Genomic DNA, 17,543 nt, shown 5'->3' with positions numbered 1-17,543 from the left:
TGTTGAGTGAGTGTTCTAAGCTGGATAAAAGAATACTGTGGCTGATGGTGTCAAAGGCTGCAGTGAGATCGAGGAGGATGAGGATGTTGAGGAGGCCAGAGTCTGAGGAGAGGAGGAGGTCGTTGGTGACTTTGAGGAGAGCTGTTTCTGTGCTGTGCTGGGAACGGAAGCCGGACTGGAAAGGTTCAAATAGGTTATTGGAGGAGAGGTGGCATTTGATCAGGGAGGCGACAACACGACAAACCAGTATTTTTGAGAGGAAGGGGAGGTTTGAGATGGGGCGGAAGTTGCACATGCTGTCCGTATTGAGTCCAGGTTTCTTGAGGATGGGGGTGACGGCTGCCAGTTTGAGAGTTTTGGGTACTGAACCAGAGCAGAGGGAGGAGTTGATGATTGAGGTTATGAGTGGCGCGATGGCTGGGAGACAGTTTTTGACGAGACTGGATGGGATGGGGTCGAGAATACTGGTGGAGGACTTCATGCTAGAGGTGATGCTGATGATGGATAGCTCATTTGGGGACACGGGAGAACTGAGACAGAGGTTGGGTGATGAGGCGAGGGGATGCGGGTAGGGATGAAGAGGGGACAGTGAGAGTGTTGAAGCTGCTGTAAATGGTGTCAATTTTTGATTGAAAGAATGAAAGAAAAGCGTTGCATTTATCAGCTGTGAAGGAGGGAGAGGTGTTGTCACTGGGTTTGAGGAGTTTGTTTATTGTAGAGAAGAGAGCCTTGGGGTTGGATGAGCCTGAGTGGATGAGGTGTGAGTAATAGGTGGACCGGGCTGCGCTGAGAGCTGCCATGTATTGTTTAAGGTAGTCAGAGTATGATTGGAAGTGAACTGTTAAACCGGTTTTCTTGTGGAGTCTTTCGAGCTGGCGTTTACGGGTTTTCATTTTATGGAGTTCGGGAGTGTACCAGGGTGCAGAGTGTGTGAATGAGACAGTTTTAGTTTTGATGGGAGCCAGTTGATCTAGACAGAAGGAGAGTGTGTTGTTATAGTAGGTGATGAGTTCAGAGGGGTTATTAAATTGTGGGGAGGGGAGGAAGAGATTTTGCTGGTAATAGAGGCTGAGAGAGCTGAGGGGTCGACTGATTTTATGTTTCTGAAGGAGATCTTTGGTTTTTGTTTTGGAGTGGGAAGAGGGATGAGAATGTCCATGTTTATAGCCAGATGGTCGGAGATGTTGAGGTTGAGACTTGACAGTTGATGGATTGTCAGACCAGTGGAGCAGACCAAGTCCAGAATGTGGCCGCGGCTGTGAGTGGGGAAGTTGACGTGCTGTGTGAAGTTGAGGCAGTGAAGAAGGTCCAGGAATTCTTTGGCAGTTTTACATTGAGTGTCGTCGACGTGGAAGTTAAAATCCCCAAGGAGCAAGAAGTTGAGATGGAGCAGAGTTGGGTCAGAAAGTCATGAAAATCACTAAAAAAAGAAGGGTTTGGGTTAGGGGGGCGATAGATTACAGCAGTGACTAGGGGAGTGGGACCAGAGAGTTTGAAAGCAATGTGTTCAAATGAGTCAAATGCAGGGATGGGAATGGTGGTAGTTTTAATGTCCTTCCTGTAAACAGCTGCAACACCACCACCCCGTCCATCGGGGCGGGGTTTGTCCATGTATGTGTATCCTGTGGGTGTGGTTTGGTTTAGTGAGACATAATCCAAGGGTTTTTGCCAGGTTTCGGTGAGACATAGGAAGTCCAGGTTGGTGTCGGTTATGAAGTCATGGAGAATGAGGCTTTTATTGTTGAGGGAGCGAGTATTCAGCAAAGCCAGTTTCAGGTTATGATGTGGTATTTTACAGAGTGAAGGGTGAGGGAGTGGCTGACAGGGGATGGTTGACAAATTTGAAAAATTTACAGATTTAGTGATTTTGTTTTTATTTGGATGCCTTCTTGTAATGAGAGTTTCTATTGCAGACAATGTCAGTGAATGTGGTAACGAGGGATTAGGCCAGTGGGGGGAGCTGTTGATCACAGAGAGAGCTGGGAGGATGGAGGAGCAGACCTTTGGACGGTAGGGTGGGCTGGTGGGGGAAACAGTTGGGTGTGCTGGAACCATAGAGGAAGATTGGGAATCGGCTGTATTGATGTCGTCATTTATTGATAGTCAGTTGCATGGCGTGTACTGTACTGTGTGTTGGATGTTTGTAGTTAGGAGGTATGAGCCGGCTTTGTTTGGGTGAAGTCCGTCAGCTTTAAAAAGAGAGTAGCGGTTCCAGAGCAGATTAAAATTGTCAATGAAGGCCACATCGTGAGCCCTGCAGGTGGACTGCAGCCAGTGGTGGAGGTAGAGGGTTCTGCTGAAACGAGCGCCGTTGGACAGAGGCGCAGTGGGTCCGGAGATGAAAATGGATTTACCAGTTTGTATTAAGAGCTTGAAAAGTTGGTTGAAGTGCTCTTTGGTCAGTTCAGACTGTTGTCGAGAGGTGTCATTTGTGCCCACATGAATGATAAGGCGAGTGATGGTGGTGGGAAGAGAGGGCAGAATCTTCCGGAGCCTTTCTAAAATGACGGGGACAGTAGCACCAGGGAGGCAGAGAGTGGTGGCATTGAAAAACCGTACATTCCTTATTATGGAGTCGCCGATTATCAGAGTCGTAGGAGAGAAAAGTGGACGAGGGGGTGAAGCCTGAGTGCCGACAGTGCGAACCCTTGCGTGTCTGGTGACGTCAGGGCAGAGTGGACTCACCGGCTGAGGAGGCGCAGTCAGGGCAGGCGAACGCTCCGGTGAAGAGGACCATTCCAGCTGAGTGCGGGGGAGTCCACCGGAGCGTCTGTTTACAGCTTCCACCAGCAGCCTTCTGCGATGGGAGGAGAGCTTCCCCCGTTATTTGCTTTGTTGTCCTACGGAGACAGCAGCAGGAGCAGCAGCAGGTGAAGATGACGCAGCAGAGGATGGAGAGGAGAGTGCCAGAACAGGTGGAGAAGAGGCAGAGGTAGCATCGTCTTTTACAGAGGATGTGGCAGGAGCCATGATGTTCGGAGAAGAGGTGGCAGCGACGGTTGCATCAGATGCAGGCTTAGCAGACTCAGGTGTGCAGCTGACAGGATCGGTGGGGACTCGGACAGACACCGAAGAGGTCCCATTAACCTCACCCGGATCATCGTCCTGCAGTGCCGAGTAATGATTAGTGAGGAGGAGCGGTGGGGGAGACCCAGATAGTCTCCCACTGCGTTTTCCACTGCTCACAAAAACCTCGGCCCTGATCCTCTTAGACTGAGAGGCTGCCAAGTCGATGTAGCTGGCATCAGGTCCTTCTTCTGAAGCTCCTCGGAAATCCTTCGGATATTCTCTTTAAGGTTGGTAACCTCTCCTCTAGTGCGTGAGAGTGTCAGGCAGCCTTCACAACAAACAGTCTCCATGTTGTCGGGAGGGGAGATGTTAGCAGCCCTGCTAGCAAGTTGGATCCGATGCTAAAAACAAATAGCCGGTGCTAGCAGCCGTAGACTACCGTTTGATTGTCACTAGTATGTTCAAAGTGTAACTTGTGTCAAAAGAAGACAAAAAGAACGCAGATTTGTCCGCTGTGGTCGCCTTTGGTCAAAACAAAAAAAACACTCAGTGATCAGGACATGAGAACACTGGGTAGGAGCAATAGTTTTTGTAAAAGTTAGAGTTCTTGTATGACGTTTGTGAGCAGGGGGCTACCACAGGCGTAGGCTACATTCAGTTTATTTCAGCCCGATTACAAAAATCATTCAACCAGCCAAGCTAAGCAGTTGGAAGCATTAGGTGTAAAGGGAAGTCTAATGTGTTTAAAACGGTTCGTAAACTTTCGGGGTTGGAGATGCTTCTGATAACCTTGAGTACATATTCAGAGGAATTGGAAACAGCTGAAAAGACGTGAAAACAGAAGAACATCATCTGCTTTTGTTTCCACATTGAAATAACTTGGTCATAGACAAGAAAAAAACAGCCAAACGAGTGAACACTCTGTGCTCTGTTGAGCGCACACACGTAGCAAAGAGCACCACTTATAGAGCTGAAACATTTGGTTGAAATCAGATCTGTCATTGAAAATGTGACTCACCCTGTCTTTTGCCTCTGGAATGATTATATGATGCTTTTGTTTCCATCACTTCCTGGAAAACATATACAATAAATAATGATTAATTCACTCATAAAGTCTGCCTTAAACAAAAGCAAATCTGTACCTCACTACCAAACGTACAAAACATGATAAATTATTTGTTATGTCGCCAAATCACTCCAGATGCAGTATCTCATGATGCAGCACTTCCAACTTGAGGGCTATAACTTAATAATTTTTTTTAAATTCTTATGTAAAGAACGACATGTAGAGACGGTGTTCCTACCTGATTATCCAGACTGTAGTATATAACCAGGAGAACAGCTACGCATGCTGCAGCCTTTGGCAACCCCATCCCAACTAGAGAGGAAATACAGCCAACACAAAGTTTTGTCATTACTTATTTGATTTAATGGGAGGAAATAAGTAGAATTTCTAGAGATACTGAAAATAAGAAGGTGGTTAAGAAATAGATGCTAGATCTGACCCCACCTGTATTTAATGATGCGCATGGCACCGCCCCATCATTAACGTGCCGGTTAACCTGGCACAGTACCATACAGCGGCAGGGAGGGAGAGAACCCCTCACTACACTAAGATTGTGACATACTGTATATGACAAGCTTTTTGTAAACTCTGCACAGAGTCGAAGGCAGATACCTTTAATTGTAATGTTTCTGCAACAATAGTTTATCTTTTTACTCAGACAGTATCAGAAATCAAAGCCTAGAGTATGGTACGGGTTTTGCATGGTTAAAAATGACAGAAAGGTTTTTGAATCTTTAGGAAGATTAGGACTTGTTTTAATTGATTAAATATGATAAGTATTTACTGTCTTTTGTTTCTGAGTGCTCTAAGCAGGTGGTAGATTCCATTCCACCAGCCGAGACCACTGTGCATACCTTCCAACCGGGAACAAAGATATGTCGAGCAATACGAATGTATTTGATTTGACTTTTTTGATCCTACAGCAACAATCTGATGGTGAAGGGACACAGCAATACTCAAATGCCATACTTGAAATGAGCACATAAGATTCTCCTGGTCTATTTGTAGTATTCGTATTTCTATATTGAAATTTTAATCTTTTTGAAATTGGCTGATACAACAGATTTTTGTTTGATTGGTAGTAGGTGAAGATGTCCACCACCTATCATATCGTCCAATGGGAGCTCTAAGTACACGCAATCTTAGACTAAGGCATTTTAGGCAAAGAACTCCACATTTTTCATAGTCAATAATTCTAATTAAAGATAAGCTTCTTATCGAAAAAAAAAAAACATGAAATGTTGATAATGTTCAAGAGTGAAGTTATGTTTTATTTTGCACAACATCCTCAATTCAAAATAATTAAAATACATTCAACCATATCTAAAAGAAGGAGTTGGTCTTGTTTTAATCTGCTTACTTCTATTCTAAGGTAATTGTTTTTAATCAATTTCAATTAGCGATAAAGTTTTTTCTAATTTGAGATCCATCCGAGCCTTTAACCTACCAGCCAACAGCAGGCGCGGGTACAAACTCCCGCCACATGCCAAATGTTTAAAAAAATCTGTCATCGGACTTTCTACTGCTCTCATTGCGATGAGTACTTGGGACACCCAGACACCCAGACACCAAGGCCAGGTCTTGTGATACAGTAAGCTCTTTACATAAACATCAGCAGGGTGTACCCCGCAGAGAAAGTTTCCGAGTCAAATCCGAACTACATGTTGCCTGTGAGACCACAGCAAATACAGCTGTGACAAATGGTTAATGAGCTCTGTGATCCAAAATACATCCAAATTCTCCCTTTTCTAATTAACATAGGTTTTCAATTTCAATTTCTTACCATTAATTATATTAATTTTACTGCAGTAAATCATACTATTCTTGATCAGTAACTTCATTCATGATACATTTTTTTAATACCGGTCACCTATTATACGGGTTCCAGTATTTCATTTATTCGTTAGATCATTCTTTTGTAACAATAATTGATGACCTACATGGGAAAGTTATAGTTAAACTCAAAACTAATCAAATGTTGATGCATTAAAGTTAATCGCGATGCTAAAAATACTGCAGATTATAATACTTTAAAAAAACTTTGGACCATTTTTGGGATTTTCTTAAATTTTGAATAGTGCTGTACTCCTCTTTACTATCTTGTTAAGAGTTTCTATTGTTATGAGTTGTTGTTTTATTTTTGTTTATGCATTGATTCTAAGATCTATCAACTCAGTAACTAATTTTACTGTTCAAAACCTGATCCTAGACCGTATAAAAACTACCATATTGTTCTATAGAATCTTAAAGATTTCTCTATATTTTTGTTTAAATAAAAGATTTTTTCTCTTGTTTTTTGGATACACAGGAAGGTCAGAATTGTGTTTATTTTAAACATCATGTGAGATTTCTTTCATTTCTAGTTAGCAGAGATTTTGTTTGTTATTTTGAAGTACCCTGAAGTCATTGCTTTTATTCTATAGATTAGCCTATCTTTCTAAAATATATATCTGCTAAAACATTTTATCTATTGTTGTAAAAAAATAGCAAAAAATGAAAATAAGAATGAAAAATAGGCTATATGAAAACAAAACTAATTAAAAAAGTGCGGGATGCGATATAAACTATTTGATTTTGGTTTGATTTTACAGAATTTTTAAGTACATTAAGTTTTGATTATTTAAACATCTTTGTTTTCAAATGTTCTGTAAATTCACCACTGACAATATCTTTAGATTTCATTCTTTGAAACTGAACATGATCTGAGTTTCCAAATAGAACATTTAAGGTTTTCTACCTTTTCTGTTAAGTTTTGGTATCTTCTATGCAAGTATGTGACCTATGATCTCCCTATATTTTCTAACCACTCCTAAAACATTTTGATGTTATGTGGACAGTGTTAAATCGATCTTATTGTCTTAAGGGTGAAATTCAGAGGCCATGTACTTAAAAAAGGTAATTGGTGAACACCTCAAAGAGAAATTAAAATCATGTTCAAACTTTACTCCCTTTAAAGAAAAACTTTACTCCCTTTAAAGAAAAATATGGTTAAATTAAAAACGGGGGAACTGTTAGTACGTATTTTCATGAATTCATTCATTTTGATAATTTTGTGGATATATCTTTGAATTGTGTCAGCCATCTTAATTCTTCTTTTGGGTCTGTGAAGCTGTAACCTTATATGGTAAAACATCTAAATTGTAGCAGATCTTTATTTGTGTAAAGAGCCAACCATATGTTGTCAACAACTGTTTGCTAGACAAAGAGTCTACATCTGTTACATATACAAATCAGTGTCATGGCATCTTTATTGTTTTATAGTGATATACCTAAATAGAAAGGAATTTGTGGGCAGTACCTTCTAGCAGAATATAAGCCACACTGTGAAGATGAAGACTTTGCCATTTTGCCACTTTGCCAATAATTGTCAAGGATTGTGAGATCTTGGTCAGCGATAGTCTGCACTTTGTCAGCCATGTGTGTTTTGTTTCTATGTTGTCTGACCATCGCTGAATAAATCCTAAGATGATCCACAGTCTGTTTCACGATTTCATCATTGTCCATCTACTAAAGAAATAACCCCCACCTAACACTAACATGAGTAATTTTCATTTCAAGACACCCGATTGGCAAATATTTAAACGTATCAGAAGCAATTCAGGCCTTACAGTGTTTTGGGATTTTTCATATCTTGATATCATATTATTATCTGGACAGCTTAATGTGGCTGAAAATAAGTATTAGATATTCCTGAAAAAGAAATCAGACAAATATTACTAAGATTTGTAATTTTGCAGTGCCTTTTCTGAGATATTCGAGAACATCCTCAGTGTACAAAATATGAGAGTCTAAGAAAATGACATTCGTTTGTGTATTTTGAGTCACTTTAGGAAAAGTCATTTATGGTGCTTTAACAGCTGCTGTCAAATGTCAGAACGGGTCATGAACAGTATATCACCCAAAAAAAACAGACAGTTTTCTTTGCTTTGTCAGGACCTCTTCATGCTCTCTTATGTCCCGACACGCTCGGACAGAGATTAGGAAGAAGCCTGGAATCTGTTGCAGAACGACTTTAAACTCAAGGAGTTGGTGTCCTTAAATGTTTATAAATCTACAACGGAAGCCGATTCTACGGGATGCCGATGTTTTAAGCTCGACTGCTTGAACTACTGAATCATAGATGGTTCTCTCTTGATGCAAAGTTTACTGTTTTGTGAATCATACTTTGTCTCCTTTTGTGTCTTTAGCTTTGTGTTTTTGCTGCTGACTGTCTCGGACAGGTCTCCCTTTGAAAAGAGAGTGCTCATGTCACTACTGTTTCAATAACTCAAAGTACATTTGTAGTAATTACCAATCAAAACTAATGTTCTAATTTCTCCGTATTTGCCTTTCCTAGCTTCTCTAAATCTTAACTGTTGTCGAAGATATGATATGTGGTACTGGTTTAGTTTCTACTTTCAAGGTTAAGACTGTCCTAGCTCATTCAAATCTGTGCTTTCCCTGTATTGTGAAGAATCTCCCCCCTAACATATGCCTGAAAGGACAAAGAAATAACACAGACAAGCTGAGGGGTAAAGCTGCGACAAGAATCAAATTTGTTTACCTTGATTTGTCTCCCGGCTCCAAAAATATGCCTCTTGTCAGGAGGGGACACACACACACACACACACACACACACACACACACACACACACACACACACACACACACACACACACACACACACACACACACACACACACACACACACACACACACACACACACACACACACACACACACACACACACACACACACACACACACACACACACACACACACACACACACACACACACACACACACACACACACACACACACACACACACACACACACACACACACACACACACACACACACACACACACACACACACACACACACACACACACACACACACACACACACACACACACACACACACACACACACACACACACACACACACACACACACACACACACACACACACACACACACACACACACACACACACACACACACACACACACACACACACACACACACACACACACACACACACACACACACACACACACACACACACACACACACACACACACACACACACACACACACACACACACACACACACACACACACACACACACACACACACACACACACACACACACACACACACACACACACACACACACACACACACACACACACACACACACACACACACACACACGGCAGGTTAGGCGACCTGATCTATGGTATGACTATAGATGCACTTGTTGATTGTAGAGAGGAGAACAGTGATTTAGATCAAAATGTTTTTTCAGTATGAAAAGACAGTCGGAAGGTGGTTGTGGTCGGGCGTTCTGACTGCTTAGAAGTCAATGTATTGTCAAGGTGTCTCAGGTTTAAGACTTTATTCTCTGTGCGGATTATTTGTTGAGCCACCTTGACTGCCAGAGGGCTCTGTTGCAGTTTCTTTTGTGCCTCAAGCATTTACCAAAAACATATTCCTGTGAAAACAAAGCACATGACACCACATATACCCTGAAAGCTACTTCCTCCAAGGCCAAAATAGAAACAGAAATGGAATTATAATTTGCTACAAAAGTCTGGAAAGGCTACGTAAAAGTCTCGGGCTAGATTATTTTATTTATATCAGCATGTCTAAGAATTAATGTATTGACCATTGTGTCCCGGGGGGAAAAGGTACAAAGACAAACTCTGTGTTGTAGGTCTCAAGTGTCACTTCTGCTTTCCTTGTTTCTGCCAAAAGTCAAAAATCTTTAAAATGACACCATTAACATTTCAACTTTCTGAATCTGCGTGTGTAGAAAACTGTCTTTGGGTATCACATTTTGGGTTGCTTTCCCTTTAATTCTGTGTTTTATTAGGGCTTAGTTTTCATTGGTCCAGGAGCAATCAATCATAGCAGTCTCCAATAGGCTATATGCACACAGGGGTGGTCACGTAGTTCTGGTAAAATCTCAGCCAGCCTCATCATATCCTGTTAATTTTCAGTTTCTGATCGCTTCACTGCTGCTTCTAAAATACGGTAATGTCAAGGAAAAGCTATACATTTCAACGGAATATTAGTTCTACAGCCGGACATTGTTGTGTGCCATTATGTTCTGCATCAAGTAAATACAATTCAGCACTCAGTTTTCACACGTTTCCAACGGATTTCGAAACAAGACGAAAATGGATTTATGCTATTAGGCGAGATCACTTTGCGGTTAGCCCCCATACCCGCGTTTGTAGCCGGCATATTACAAACTAAGATGTTCGTGAGCCCCTATCTGAGACAGAAAGATTGTTGAGGAAGGGAGCAGTCCCTGCCTTGTTCGAGTGGAACAATTTCTCTCTTCCACTTTCAAGACAGGCGGGGGTGTGGGAGAGGAGAGAGCGGCCAGTAGAGGAGGAGGACACATCATGTGAGGAGGCAGCTAGCATCACAAATGACCACGCGGCAGCTCCAGATCCGGCAGTTGTAGACCTAGCTCTCGATGAAAACAAGGCCCTAAGAAGTGAGATCGACCAGCTGAGAAAACAAGTCCAGACACTTCACTTGAAGCAGCGGTTTGGCATTCACCGGTTTGCTGGCTCAGACAGAGACATATGTTTTTTCACAAGGTAAGATTCCAGCATACCTGTTAACCTACATTCCTGGGAGGCAGAGGTGTAAATGTGCAAAACAGTGACAGTTACATTATAGACAGCTGTTCATGTGCAAATTCAGCATTAGACATCTAAGGTCCATCTGATTCACTAAAGGTTTGCGTGTGTTAAAACATGTAGCTGATCTACGCATATCTTAATGAGTCGAGCTTGCTGTTGAATTAATGAAACTAGCATGCAGTGCTGCCTCAAAGTTTGTGTGCAGGATTTAAAGTATGTGGCAATGTAGAGGAATAGCAGCTGTCAGAATCCTTGTACATGTAATATTTAAAACATATTATTGTGTGTGTGTGTGTAAGAAATCAAGGCTATGGTAATCATATTTTATGGTGGTTTTTATAAAAAATACAACCATTCAAATTTGAATATTAACATCTAAATTGTATTATTTAAGGTTTGGATCTTATGACCTCCTCATGCGCTTCTGGACCCAAATAGAACCTGCAGTACCATCTATGGTCAGAGTGACACAAGCACAGAGAGGCAACTTCAGAGAGCCCACTTTTCCAGCAGTAAGTACTGTTAATAATGAAAATAGCAATAATTATTTTTCTCCTTTACCAGCTTGACAAAGATCAGTTTTGATAGAAATATACTGATTTGGGAGAAACTTAATGCAGCTATTCATTTGTTCTGAACAGGCTCACTCCTTGCAGCCCATAGATGAGAAGTTCATATTTTTGAACTATCTTGCACTTGGTTTGAAACAGCGTGACCTTGCTGACCGGTACAGAGTCCACCAGTCCACAGTCAGTCGCATTATAACAACATGGAGCAACTTTCTGTACATTGTGCTTGGGTCAGTGAGGATCTGGATACCAGAGGAGAAAATTAGGGAAAATTTGCAACAGAGTTTAAAGGTCCCATATTATGCTTTTTCTGGTTTTATATGCCCTTTAGTGTGTTTTCCATGTGTCCTGTGCATGTTTAGGCACATCTATGTGCAAAAATTCAAAGTCCGCGGAAACGCGGCTTCTCCTACCTCCTCCTGTTAGCTGTAGCATTAGCTGCATGTAACGCTCGGTTCTAGCCCCCCTCGATAAAAATGTGTCAGTCCGACGTCATTGTCAGTGTGATATCACTGATCTAAGCCCATTGGCTTGTTGTGGCAAGCCCAGCAGCTCATGATGCACACCCGTTAACTTTTGTAGCACGCCCACGATATGCCGTAGCCTGCGGTAGCACAGTAGTGCTAAGGTGCTAATGTTTATGTTCCCCTCGGACGGAGCCAGTGGCTGCATTCCCAATATGGTAAAAGGGGCGGGACATTTCCGAGAACCGTGCTGAGCAACTGACCAATAACGACAGAGCTGATCGGCAGACCAATCAGAGCAGACTTGGCCTACGTGGGGTCTAACAGTGTGGGCTCAGCAGAGTGTAGCTGACGGACTCAGAGCGGAGAGGGAGCAAGGAGGAGCAGTACATGAAAACAGACACTTTTTTAGAACTTTAGCTTTTGGGAACGTACAAAAGTAGGTACATAGATTAAATATAAGAACCCCAAAAAGGGCATAATATGGGCTCTTTAAGGACTATGCAGACACCACAGTCATCCTAGACTGCACAGAGCTGAGGTGCCAGTGTCCAAAATCACCGCTTCTCCAAAGCGAGGTATACTCTGCATACAAGTCCAATTGCACTCTCAAAGGACTGCTTGGAGTTGCACCTCACGGGGCAGTCACCTTCATCTCTCCGCTGTATGCTGGATCAATTAGCGACAAACAGATCACCAGAGAGTCTGGAATTCTCTCTCTTTTGAAACCTGGGATGGCTATCATGGTTGACAGAGGTTTTCTTGTTGACGACTTTGTGCCATGTAAGATCTACAGGCCGGCATTTCTCTATGGCAGATCTCAGATGTCTGCTTCTGAGGTCAGGGAGACACAGGCCATTGCACGTGTCAGGGTGCATGTGGAGGGCCTCATACGCCAAGTAAAGGAACACAAGTTCTTCAAGACAGAGATTCCACTCCGGCTTTTTGGAAACATTAACCAACTTTATTCTGTTGCATGTCTCCTGACAAACTATGAAAATGGGCCTCTTGTTAAGTGTTGGTCCAAGAAGTCAGAGTAGTGTCGGAATCTGGGCTTCAACTGTTAATTGATTTTGTCTTTTAAGGCGAAATGTTAATTTAGTAAATAGCAATTATCTGTATATACTAACATGAAATCTGTTTGGTGTTGTTGAAGTCATTGAATATTTGTTTGTTGAAATACATTCACTTCAGACCCAGATTTCTTTTGCTTACCTTCTTTTCTTTAGAAATTACATTTATACATGAAACAACACTCCTGTTACGGTTTGTATCTTGACCCAAAAGCAGACATGGCAGCAAAATTGAAGGGTTTGAGGTTTTATTAAAGGGTTTGGGAAAGGTGGATGGCTGACTGGCTGGCTGGTAGTGACGGCGTGGAGGAGACTTACGGAGTTAGCTGGTTCTGTAGGCAGGCAGGTGATTGGTTGAGTTGTCTGAGAGGAGAGCAGACTGGAGGAGACGACACCGGTGAAAATCTGGACAACAGGAGAGAAAATCTGTTAGGATTCACTTGAAAAACGCTCGGAACAAACTCTAACAAAGAGCAGCCGATCATAGCTACCACTTCTGTAGACTCAATAATCTGGCAATGAGTCGAGTTGGACCCAGGGTTTTAGCTTGAGGCAGATGAGCAGATGAGTTGCAGGTGTGAGTAGTCACCCGGTGTTGATTGAAGCCACGCCCTCCAGAGACACACACACACACACAGACAGAGGGGGAGGGGACACAAAGGATACACAGAAACAGGATCACAGCCAGAGCCGTGACAACTCCTACAACAACATGCTATTGATCACATTATATTGCAAAACATACATTCTCACAAGTGTAAAACATTTCATTATTATTAGATTGTTGATATATCTGTAACCCATATCAATCAGTGATATCAACAGACCGGTATTTATTGGTCAGGGTCTTTTAAGCAGTGTTTTCTATTATATCAGAGGTTAGTGTAGCTCTAGGGAGTATTATCTGCATACACGTAAATCACATCTGTACAGGTTACAACATCACCTCTTTAAATCTAAAGCAGACACCTGATCTTTATATTTATTTAAGCAGATGGAAAGAAGTAGGTTTCAGTGGAGAGCAAGAAGTAGACAAGAGAGAGTTGTGATTCTTTAAAAGTGAGGTAAGCGATACGTTTCTCTCTGTGTTGGATTCAATGATCAAGTATAGCTCTGTTTTGATTATTCCTAGTCATACTTAATCAATATTAAGACCGTGTATAAGCAGAATAAAACATAACTCGGCCAGTGAGAGCGAAAGCATTATTCATGATTTATCATGTTGGCCACAAACGTTCAAAGCCTCTAGTATGGATTGAACGGGTATTGAAGTTGTGGTACTGTGCTGTGGGATTTAATTTGGAGCCATATCACCTGTCCTAAAATTCAAAGCTTTGTGTTGAATAAAGTCAGGAAAGTTCACTCTCTCTCTCCTGCTGATCTGCACAAGATTTTGGTCGTACCTGAATATTCCTTCAGCCTTGCAGTCGAACATTTCCTGAACAGCAGCAGATGGGAGGGAGGGGGGCGTGTTGTTCTGACAGCTGAGACAAGGGACCAGGCATTTCTCTGACTCAAACTACAAACATGGCTGCCACACTTTTGCTCTAAACCTTTTTAAAGGTCACATGTTATACAAAATACACTTCACCATGTTGTTCTAACACTAACATGTGTCTCTAGTCTGTCTACAAACCCCCCATGAGAAATGATGAGAAAAGTTCATCCTCTCCGTCTTTTGCCTGCTCCACTTTTTCAGAAAATGTGTGCTCAAACAGGCCGTTTAGAGATTTTCCCTTCATGACATCACAAAGGGCAGTAACCCCTCCCCCAGGTGGGTGACACTCCCACAGCTAGGTGTTTGTTCTGCCCTCTGAGTCTGCCTTCTCACCGTAAACAATAGGACATGGAGCAAGAAAGCCAGAGACACCCAGGCCCTTCCAGAGAGGGGGCGTGGTCAAACACAGCTCATTTACATATTTAAAGGTACAGACACAGAAACAGCCTGTTCTGAGCAGGGCTGAAATAGAGGGGTTTATAGGCATGATCAAATACAGGATCAGAGTGGATTTAGAACAAGAAACTTCACACACGTTTTGAGGAGCTCTGAGACTTATTTAAACTGGTTGAAGAGGAGGAGGATATGTGACCTTTATTTTTTCTTTTCAGAATATTTTAAACCTATTTTAAAGTCACGGTCACATGTATTCTGTTACCACAGACAGTAAGAGGGGGGTTTAAAAAGTGCCTTACACCCACATGCTCAGCAGGGCGTGACTGAAATGTTTTAAACCAGTAGGTGATGTCCCGATCGCTATGACTAGTGTGTGTTAACAAACAGTTGAATACAAGCTGCTGCTTGGATCATGGTGGCCTTTGATTGATCTGCCCATGTTTATAACATGCAGAGTTACGTGTATGTAATCAGTTCACTTTGATTTGCTACAAAGAGTAGGAGCACTGCTTGTAAGTACATATTGATTCAAAATGTTTATTTTTGGGCCTTTTATGCCTTTATTTATAAATAGGACAGGCTACAGGTGCCCCGGATACATATTCATTTGATATGTAGTGATCATGAAGGCAGAGTTGAATCATTATCAGTGTTGGGGTTGTATTAAGTCAACTTTGGTTATATTCTTTAATAATTATTTCTAATTATTAATAATATAAATAAAATATCATTAAACTATGTTTAATCTCGTTTTGGGGCACCACCCTGTACTCAGGGAAATATAAGCAAAATATCACTCAAATCAGTCTCAAATTAGTTATTTAATTACTAATATTATTAATAATTAATAACTATATTTAATAAATTGAAGGCGTGAAATCCGTACACAAAGCCTTCGCACCCAGCTTATATCACAATGCAAATACACCAATAATCACAAACAACTGCTCTCTTAAATTATAACAGAATTTATTTAAACAAAGCAACATCAATCCAAAATCAATGAACTTAATCAAACAAATAACTATTATAAACTAATCTAAGCAACAAACATTATCAAGCACGGCTTGTGGAAGGGGTGTGAATGTGTGTGTGTGTGTGTGTGTGTGTGTGTGTGTGAGAGAGAGGGGGGGAAGAAGAAAAGGGGGAGATAACTTCGTACCCACGTGGTCGCTCACGATGGCGCACCTAACAAAGGCCTGGGTGTATGCGTGCGTGTGCGTGTGTGTGAGAGAGAGAGATAGAGGGGGGGAGAAGAAAAGGGGGAGATGGCTTCGTACCCACGTGGTCGCCTTTCCAATGGCACACACCTAACAAAGACCTAATGTGGCCTTAATGTCTGAAAGAGACCGAGTTCGGCCCTACACGATCTGTGTCTCTGAGGCGTCTGGATAGCCTCGAGTGTATAAATCTGTGTGTGTGTGTGTGTGTGTGTGTGTGTGTGTGTGTGTGTGTGTGTGTGTGTGTATGGCCTATGTGCGTAATGGCGCGGTGGTGGAGTTAGTCTCCCGATGTACGTCTACCCGAGAATATGTGTGTGTTAGAAAGAGGGAAGAAAATGGGAGAAAATGGGAGGAAAAGAGGAGCGTAGAGGAGGAGAGAAATGCGTGCCTGAAGAGGCCGGATCACAGTCTAACTCCCGCGCCACAACTCGGAGTAATTCCCTTCATTCACAGAAACAAACCAATGGCCGAATTCAAGTTAATACGGCTTACACTGGCCTTTCTGATCAGAAGAATAATACCCGGTTATAACGCTGTTACGCTGAACACATACAGGACGCAGCGGTCCGAAACAACAACAAGAGTTTTAAACAGGTAAAACTCAGGACGTGACGGTCCAACAAAGATAAAAATTACAGTTTCTGCACAAATCAAACAATTGTTAAAAACACTCTCTAAAGCTAATTCTGCCCAGACCTAATTAAGCCTCACTTGTGAATCGCTTTGCCTGCGATTGGTGAAGGAAAAAGGAGTCCGGCGATAAAACAGATCTTCTGTCCGTCCTGGTGTAGAGGTGTCTGATGGCGGCGAGGGTCCCTTACGGCAAGAGCGGCTTCGTTGGTTCTCCGTCGAGGGGAAAGATGTCCGTTGATGTCCTTTCGTTGCAGGACGGAATAAGACCATTATCTTTCTGATAATCTGTTATAGCCTAACGCTCTCCGAGAAACTGAGATGTGTTCACTGGACAATCCGAGCTCGGAATTTGGAACACTGCCGGCCGCGGATTACCTGCGCGCCAAAACTTAAAACAAAGGAAGATTGTTGCAGGAAACAGGAGGTGAGCTTTGGTCTCCGAGCACTTCAAGTCAGCGCGTGGAAAGAGGTTGAACGAGGGGAGTCTCAGAGTTTTATCACCTGGCCGCCTTCCTGTGGGGTCTCCCTCAGGTTCCGGTCCCCCCTTTACGTCACACGTAGGTGTGAAGTACCGCAGGGAATTCTGGGATAAAGAGTCCTTTTGGGCCTCTTGGTGATCTTAGTAAATAACTCAAAGGCCCAAGTCCATGGTTTGACTGTCCTAAGCCTGCGTGGCCCAACATCAGTGCTGCTCATGCTGAAGAAGTGTAATACAATCTGTAATGCTGTTTGACATGTTGTTTTCATATGTTGATTATATGTTGTGATAAAACGAGCAGTCGACGACATTTCATTTCACACAAGTGACTAAATTGAATTTGTTCTTGTTATGCTTAGATGACCAGAAGGATGTGTTCTTGCTCAGACTTTGACATGTTTGTTCTGTTGTGGACCAAATAAAATGTACACTGAGTACTGTTCTGTTTTAATGATCTGCCTCATTTTTCTTTATGTATGCATGGCAACA

The 17,543-nt window shown here is 42.2% G+C and overlaps 2 long non-coding RNA genes across 2 annotated transcripts; one reads left to right on the top strand and one right to left on the bottom strand.

Annotated features, from left to right (window-relative positions):
- Positions 1-13,057: 13,057 nt before the first annotated feature.
- On the bottom strand, positions 13,058-13,519 carry LOC132984577 (uncharacterized). Its single transcript, XR_009674974.1, has 2 exons — positions 13,318-13,519; positions 13,058-13,231 (listed from the first exon to the last, which is right to left on the bottom strand). It is a non-coding gene; the product is annotated as an uncharacterized LOC132984577 (long non-coding RNA).
- Positions 13,520-13,794: 275 nt separating this feature from the next.
- Positions 13,795-17,505, top strand: LOC132984546 (uncharacterized). Its single transcript, XR_009674962.1, has 2 exons — positions 13,795-15,387; positions 17,280-17,505. It is a non-coding gene; the product is annotated as an uncharacterized LOC132984546 (long non-coding RNA).
- The last annotated feature ends 38 nt before the right edge of the window (positions 17,506-17,543 follow it).

Source organism: Labrus mixtus, chromosome 12, assembly GCF_963584025.1.
Source record: "Labrus mixtus chromosome 12, fLabMix1.1, whole genome shotgun sequence".
NCBI classification, from domain to species: Eukaryota; Metazoa; Chordata; class Actinopteri; order Labriformes; family Labridae; genus Labrus; species Labrus mixtus.
The sequence above is the reverse complement of the archived record's forward strand: the minus strand, read 5'-3'. Positions and strand labels throughout refer to the sequence as shown.